Source organism: Portunus trituberculatus, chromosome 31 (genome assembly GCF_017591435.1).
Source record: "Portunus trituberculatus isolate SZX2019 chromosome 31, ASM1759143v1, whole genome shotgun sequence".
Classification (NCBI taxonomy): domain Eukaryota; kingdom Metazoa; phylum Arthropoda; class Malacostraca; order Decapoda; family Portunidae; genus Portunus; species Portunus trituberculatus.
In genome coordinates, this window is record NC_059285.1 from 18,891,363 (window position 1) to 18,898,862 (window position 7,500).

Below are 7,500 nucleotides of genomic sequence, written 5' to 3' on the forward strand. Positions count from 1 at the left end.
ATTGTTTTTACTCGACACACACACACACACACACACACACACACACACACACACACACACACACACACACACACACACACACACACACACACACACACACACACACACACACACACACACACACACACACACACACACACACACACACACACACACACACACACACACACACACACACACACACACACACACACACACACACACACACACACACACACACACACACACACACACACACACACACACACACACACACACACACACACACACACACTCTCTCTCTCTCTCTCTCTCTCTCTCTCTCTCTCTCTCTCTCTCTCTCTCACTCTCTCTCTCTCTCTCTCTCTCTCTCTCTCTCTCTCTCTCTCTCTCTCTCTCTCTCTCTCTCTCTCTCTCTCTCTCTCTCTCTCTCTCTCTCTGTGGGTCAGTGCCGGCGCTCACCTGAACAGGTTGTCGGAGCTGCGTGTCTTGAGCAGTTCTGGACACGTGCGACGCTTAAATAGACGCCACTTGGGTCCCAGGGCGGCGGGCGGGCACCTGATTGGTCGAGGCCCCTGCACCGCCCCTGGGATACGGCCGCTCATTGGACGATACAAGACACCCTGGCACAGCACCGACCCGCGCCGCCCCACCATGTTCACGTCACGCACGGGGGAACACGGTGGCGGCAGCATAGGGGCGCCCCGGTGCTCGTCACTGATAGGGGTGCTTGCCATGGGGCTGCGGGACATGGGCGGGGTGGGCGGTGCTTGGTGGGAGTGGCACAGGTGTGGGTGGGGGTGCTGGTGGTGCTGGTGAAGGTGCAATGTGCGTTCCAAGTCAAAGTCCTCCAGGTTCTCCAGACTGAAGGAGTGGTTAAGGGGTGACTGCAGCATCAGACTTCGTGCCCCACTGCCACCGCCGCTGCTGCCTCCCCCTCGCCCGCCACTGACGCCGCCCACACGCCCGCTCATGCTTCTACTAGGGCTGGACATCGTGAGGGACTTGTGGTTTGTTTGTTTTTAGTTTTGCTTTGTTTTTTCTTCTCTTGTCTTCGTTTTTCACTTGTTTCTTCAGATTTGCTTGTTTATTCTGTCTCTTCTTAGCTTGTTTACTGTTTTATTGTTTGTTTTGTTTGTTGTGTATTTAAGTTTTTTTTATCTCTATCTTCTTTGTCTCGTGTTTATTTGTTTGCTTGTCTCTTATTTATTTTGTCCTTGTCTTTGCTTGTTTTGTAAGGAAGGAAGGTTGACTAGATGTGTGTTTGTAGCTTGGTTTCCTTCCCTCTGGCGGCGAAGGAGCGAAGGAAGGGTGAGTGACTAGAGCTGACTTTGACTTTTATTTTTTTTTTTTTACGTTTTGTTCAAGTGAGGGAAAGAATACAGCTTTTTCCTCACTTCGTCTACTTCTCTTTGGTTTGTTTCCTTGTTTACATCTAGGAAGGAAGACTGACTTTTTTTTTTTTAGGGGAAGTTTGTTTGTTTTTCTTTCTTTTGTGGAAATTAAAGATGCAATGTACTGTTCTCCTTTCTCACTCTTTTTTCTCTTTCTCACTTTCTCTATTCTGAACGATCAAAGAAATCCACGAATCAAAATAAAGAAAGAATAGAAAGTCTTTTAATATTTTCTCCCTCTTTTTTTTTCTCTCCAAATAAGGAAGTGAAATAAAAGTGTCAATGGAATGCAAGTTTTCTTTCCTTCCTCACTTTTCTCCAACTGAACGAAAAAAGATCAAGAACAGGAAGATTACCATTTTATCTCTCTTATTTACCTTCTTCCCACATGAATGACGAGACGAAGAGGAAAATCGATAAGAGAGTGTAAATATTTCCCTCTCACCTTTTTAAAAACACTCACTTTCTTTACACGGAACGAATAAAAATGAAGAAAACACAAACACGAAGCATTTATTCACTCTCCTTAACTCAATTTTCTGGCGAGTGAAGACAAATAGAAAGAAAACCACAAAAAGCACTCAGCGAATCTTGTTTTCCTTCCAGCTTTAATTGTCTCGCGGAATTAAGACGCGGAGATGCTGGATGAAAAGAGAATGACGGCCACAGAAAAGTAAATAAAAGATATACACGCACACACATATACGAACGCACTCACACGCACTCTCTTCAGCCTCTTCTCTCAAGCAAAGCACTTCACCTGAGCGCAAGACAACCAGAGGAGGACTACCACAAAATACACCACATTTCCACACTACTTTTCCTGTGTATTCTTTGTCTACTGAAGGAAGGTTAACACTTAGAAAGACGAGAAGGAACGAAGGACAGGAACAGCTGGAAGATTACAGGAAAAGTGAATCGGAATGTAGGAATATAATCTTTGGAATGAAGTCAATACCAAAGGAGGATGAAAAAGTGTACTAGAATGAAGGACTGGAATGACTGGAATGAGTTTGACAGTACTGGAAAATTGAAAAAAAGAGAACTGGAATGAAGGGCTGGAATTTCTGGAATGAGAGAGAGAGAGAGAGAGAGAGAGAGAGAGAGAGAGAGAGAGAGAGAGAGAGAGAGAGAAAGAGAGAGAGAGGTGTCTGTCTTGTGTTACTCTTTAATCTCAGTCAGGTGTGGAGAGAGAACATTTATTTCTTTCCTTTTTTCTTCCTTCCTTCCTTCCTTCCTTCCTTCCTTCCTTCCTTCCTTCCTTCCTTTCTTTTCTTCCTTTTATTCACTTCAATCACTTCTCTTCGTTCTTTTTACCTTCTCTCCTCTCTTTCTTTCCTTTTCTTTCTTTTCAATTTTTGTTTTCTTGCTTTGCTTGTTTTTCTTTGATTTTCTTTGTTTATTGTTTATTCGTTTCGTTTACTTTCTATTCATATCTTTATTTGCCACATTTCTCTCATCATTTTTTCTTTTCTTATATCTATTTCTTTTTTGTTTTCACTTTCCTTCGTTATTATTCATTCTTGTTTTGTTTTCTTCTCTTTTCATTCTTTTATCTTTCTTCTCAGTCACAAATTTCACTTATTATCCTCTTTATTTTTTTATTTACGAGTCCTTCCCTCATTAAATTTTCTGCCTTCCTTCACTTCATTATTTCCTTCGTTCGTTAAGTTGTCTCCTTTATCTCCTTCGCCTTAATTAACTTACATTCCCACGTTGACCTTCCTTTCCTTTCTTCCTTCCTTCTTCTTTCTTTCTTTCCTTCCTTCCTTCCTTCCTTCCTTTCTTCCTTAACTCTTTCAATGCTTTACCTCTTTCCTCCTCTAATCTATTTTTCTCTCTTCTTTATGCTTGTCACTCCATTTCCTTCATGCATTTCTTCCTCCTTCTTTCCTTCCTCATTTTTCTTCCGTCTTCCTTTGTTCCTTTTCACTTTTCATCCTTCTCACTTCTTATTCCTTCATTTTTATTTTATTTTCCTTTATTTCTCTCTTATTTTTTTTATTTTTCTTCTTTTCTTGTTTTCTCTATTTCCTTGCTTCCATTTTCTATTTTGATCTTGTTAGTTTTTTTTCTCTTTCTTTTCACTTTTTATTTCTTTGTTTTTTTTATTTTCTCTTTTTTTTTTCGTTTTCTCTCTTTTCAACGATCCACCTTTCGATTTTTGTGGGATTTATCTATTTATTTATTCTTATTTTATTTCTTTTTTGCTATTTACTTTTCTTTTTTCTCGTTTAGTTTAGTTTTCGTTTTTTTCTTTATTTTTTTTTATTTTTCTTCTTTTTTATTTATTTTGTCAGTCTTTCCTTCGTCAGTTGTTTTCTCTCTCTCTCTTTCACTCTCACTTTTTTTGTTTGTTTTCGTTTTTTTTATATATATATATAGTTTCACTTCGTTTCAGTTTGTATTTCTATAAAAGACAAGTGACTTTTCAAATAACAAGTCCTATTTTTTCCTTCATCTTTTTAGTACAAGAATAAAAAAAAAAAAATGTTCTTGTATTTCTATTGTCAATCTTTTTTTTTCCGATCTGATACGAAATTTCTTGTTGCTTTTTTAATATAACTCCTTTTTTATGATCCAGTGTGTCATTTTCTTTTCATTTCAGTCTAACACGAAATTCACTTCTTTTAAATGTTACCGGTACATCAGTGTCACTTTTTTCCGCATTCCAGTGCAAAATATAAAAATCTTTCACTCACTCTCATCGCACAACCTTTCCGTTATCCAAAAGAAAAAATGTTATATTCACTTTTTTTTTTTTGCAATGTTTTGTTTTTCTCTTGGTTCCTTTGAGTTTTCTTTCTTATTTTCTGTATTTCTTGTTGCAATGTTCTGTGTCAATTCTCTCCTAACCACGTAATTTTTTTTCTATTCATTCCAGTATTTCACAATTTTTCTTTCTTTTTTTTTCTTTTCACATCCCTTCATCACAGAACCAAAAGAAGTAAGAAGGAAAAAAAAACAATAACATCCACTATTATGATGCGTTGTTATCTGTTCCCACGTACCATATTCCATCACCCATATTTTTTCACCTTTCACTAAAACTTTTCATTCAGCAAAATAACACAAGGAAAAATATCCACAACATTCACGATCTTTGTTCATCATTATTTACATCCTGTCTCAAATCCAAAACTTTCCTGTACGCACGTCTTCCATCTCTACAGCCTAAACTTACCTACATTTTTCTCGTTACTGTAAAAAGAACTAAAAAAACAAAAGATTCATAAGTTCCCCCTTACTTTTTTTTCCTTTCTCTCTTATTTATTCACCTTTTTTTTACTTCCCATCTATCTATTCGTCGTCACGTCCCACACACGCCTTTTATTTATTTCTTCCACTTCACCTTTCACACCATTTCGTGCAGAGGCAGACAGAATTGAAGAGGTGTGAGTTGGATGGAGGCGAGGCAGAGGGAGAAAGAGAAGGGGGAAGTGTATGTGAGAGGACAGAAAGGAGGAAAGGAGGGAAGGAGGGAGGAGGGAAGAGTCTGAGGAGAGAAAGAGTGTAGTGAGTGAATGAATAAATGAATGAAAGAGTGAAGAGAGGAGAGGGAAGGACGAGGAGAGAGAGAGAGAGAGAGAGAGAGGAGGAAGGAAAGAAAACGAAAGAAAAAAGTAAGGAAGGAAGAGAAGATGGAAGGAAGGAGTAGGAGGATATGTGGTAGTTAAAAGAAAATGAAGAAAGAAAGGAAGGAAGAATTAAGAACGAAAGGAATGAATGAATGAATGAATGAAGGAAGGAAGGAAGGAAGGAAGGAACTATAGAACGAATGAACGAACGAACGAACAAACGAACTAACAAGGAAACGAACGAGTAAAAAAAAAAGAAATAATGGATAAAAAAGGAAGAAAAGAAGGAAAAAGAAAATGAAGATTAGTTTGAAAGAAAAGAAAAACGAGAAAAAAAACGAAAATGAGAAAAATCACATAAAACACTTCTTGCACATTCAATAATAAAAAAATAAAAAAAACGTAAAAAGAGGAAGAATGGCTTGTCAGGTGAAGGACAGATGAGGAAGGAGGGAGGGAGGGAGGGAGGGAAGAGGGAAGAGAGGGGTGGATTGGGGGATGGAGTGGAGAGGTGGAGGTAGGAACAAGAGGAACACGAGGAACGAGGACAAGAGGACAGGAGAGGCTGAGAGAGACAAGTGCCTCGTGTTCTATCTTATTAATCTCGCGTCTCAATTTTTATTCACAAACCAAGAAAATCATTGTGGGTCTTGACACTACTGCGCCTCTCCTTCCTGCCACCCATCTCCTCCTCCTCCTCCTCCTCCTCCACCACCTCCTCCTCCTCTTACTCTTCCTCCTCCTTGTGTCACTCCACCTCTTTCTCCTTTCCTAGTTACGTAATCTCCTTTCCATATTCTTTTTATGTGACCTTTTTCTTCCTGGTCTTTCCTTGTTTCTCTCCTATTCTTCTCCTCCTCACTTAATTACTCTTCCTCCTCGTCCTCCTCGTCCTCCTCCTCCTCCTCCTCCTCCTCCTCCTCCTTCTTCTCCTCCTCTCTTCCTCCTTCATCTTCTTTTGCTTTTTTTCTTCTTCTCGTCAGCCTACTTCAAATCTTTCCTTCCTCTCCAACTTAGGTAAACTCATTTCTATCAAAGTCTTTCATATATCTTGTGCCTTCCTGCATCACTTTATATTCATTTCTGACCCGCTGCCTGTGACTTTAACTTTTTCAAGAGAGAGAGAGAGAGAGAGAGAGAGTTACGAGACTCTTCCCTTCCTAACTTTGGGTATTCTAACCTAACCTAACCTAACCTAACCTAACCTGACCATACCTAACCTAACTTAACCTTAACCTAACCTAACTTAACCTGACCTTACCTGACCTGACCTGACCTAACCTAATTAAGAGACTGGCCGATTGAGTGGGTTTTTTTGTCTTTTTTGTTGTTATTGTTGGCCAGATCCTACACACTCCTACACACTCTTCTTCCTCCTCCTCCTCCTCCTCCTCCACCACCATCTTTTCTTCTCTTTTTCCTCCTTCATCTTCCTTCCACAAGTATGCTAATTTTGACTTTCTTTTGTGTTCTTTAGCGTCCCTTCACCTTCTCTTCCCCCCTCTTCTTCCTCCTTCTCTTCCTCCTTTTCCTCCTCCTACTCTTCTTCTTGTTCCTCTTCCTCCTCCTCCTTCTTCTTCTTTTCCTCCTCATCCTCCTCCTTCCTTCCTCCTCCTCCTCCTCCTCCTCCTCCTCCCAACTCCTCCTCCGTCTCCTCCTCCTCCTCCTCCTCCTCCTCCTCCTCCTCCTCCTCCTCCTAACGCCACCACCACCACCACCACTACCTCCTCCTCCTCCTCCTCCTCCTCCTCCTCCTCCTCCTCCTCCTCCTCCTCCTCCTCCTCCTGCTCCACCTTTCCTTCCTGTCTATTCTCCCGCACGATAAGCGATCACATCCCCTTCAGAGGTGAATCGCAGCCCCTCAAGAGGACTTTAGTGGACCAAGGTGGAGAGGGGGGGGTGAAGGACAAAGAGTGATAAAAAAAAAAGCGAAAGAAAGAAGGGAGGGAACGAAAAGGGAAATGAGGGAGAGGAATAAAACGAAGAATGGTTAATAAAAAGGGTTAAGAGGAGGTTCACGAAGATATGAAGAATTAGTGGTGTGGAAAGGAAAGGAAATATGAGGAGAAGAAGAAGAAGAAGGAGAAAAAGGAGAAGGAGAAGGAGAAGAAGAAGATGATGAAGAAGAAAAGATGAAGATGAAGATGATGAAGATGAAGATGATGAAGAAGAAGAAAAAGAAGATGATGATGATGATGATGAAGATGAAGAAGAAGAAGAAGAAGAAGAAGATAAACAGCCAAAAAATAAGAACAAGAAGAGACGAAAAAGAAAAAAAAGGAAAAGAATAATAAGAAAAACAAGAGAAAAAGAGGAGGAAGAGGAAGAGGAGGAGGAGGAGTAAGAGGAATAAGAGGAGGTGGAGGAGGAGGAGGAGTAAGAGGAATAAGAGGAGGAGGAGGAGGAGGAGTAAGAGGAATAAGAAGAGGTGGAGGAAGAGGAGGAAGAGGAAGAAGAAAAGGTGGAGGAGGAGGAGGAGGAAGCATAACTAAAGGATTTATTGCCACAGACCGTGAGTGGATAGGATATAAATGTCCTTGTGGAGACAT

General features: G+C 40.5%; 1 protein-coding gene and 2 long non-coding RNA genes across 3 annotated transcripts in view; all 3 read right to left on the reverse strand.

Annotated features, from left to right (window-relative positions):
• LOC123511289 (rap1 GTPase-activating protein 1-like) overlaps window positions 1-7,500 on the reverse strand; it is a 494,460-nt gene that overhangs the window by 344,187 nt on the left and 142,773 nt on the right.
• Window positions 1,418-2,676, reverse strand: LOC123511294. Its single transcript, XR_006676745.1, has 2 exons — window positions 1,751-2,676; window positions 1,418-1,543 (listed from the first exon to the last, which is right to left on the reverse strand). It is a non-coding gene; the product is annotated as an uncharacterized LOC123511294 (long non-coding RNA).
• LOC123511293 overlaps window positions 4,192-7,500 on the reverse strand; it is a 68,189-nt gene continuing 64,880 nt past the window's right edge. The window contains exon 2 of the long non-coding RNA XR_006676744.1: window positions 4,192-4,298. This is a non-coding gene — a long non-coding RNA (uncharacterized LOC123511293). The remainder of the gene's footprint in view (window positions 4,299-7,500) is intronic.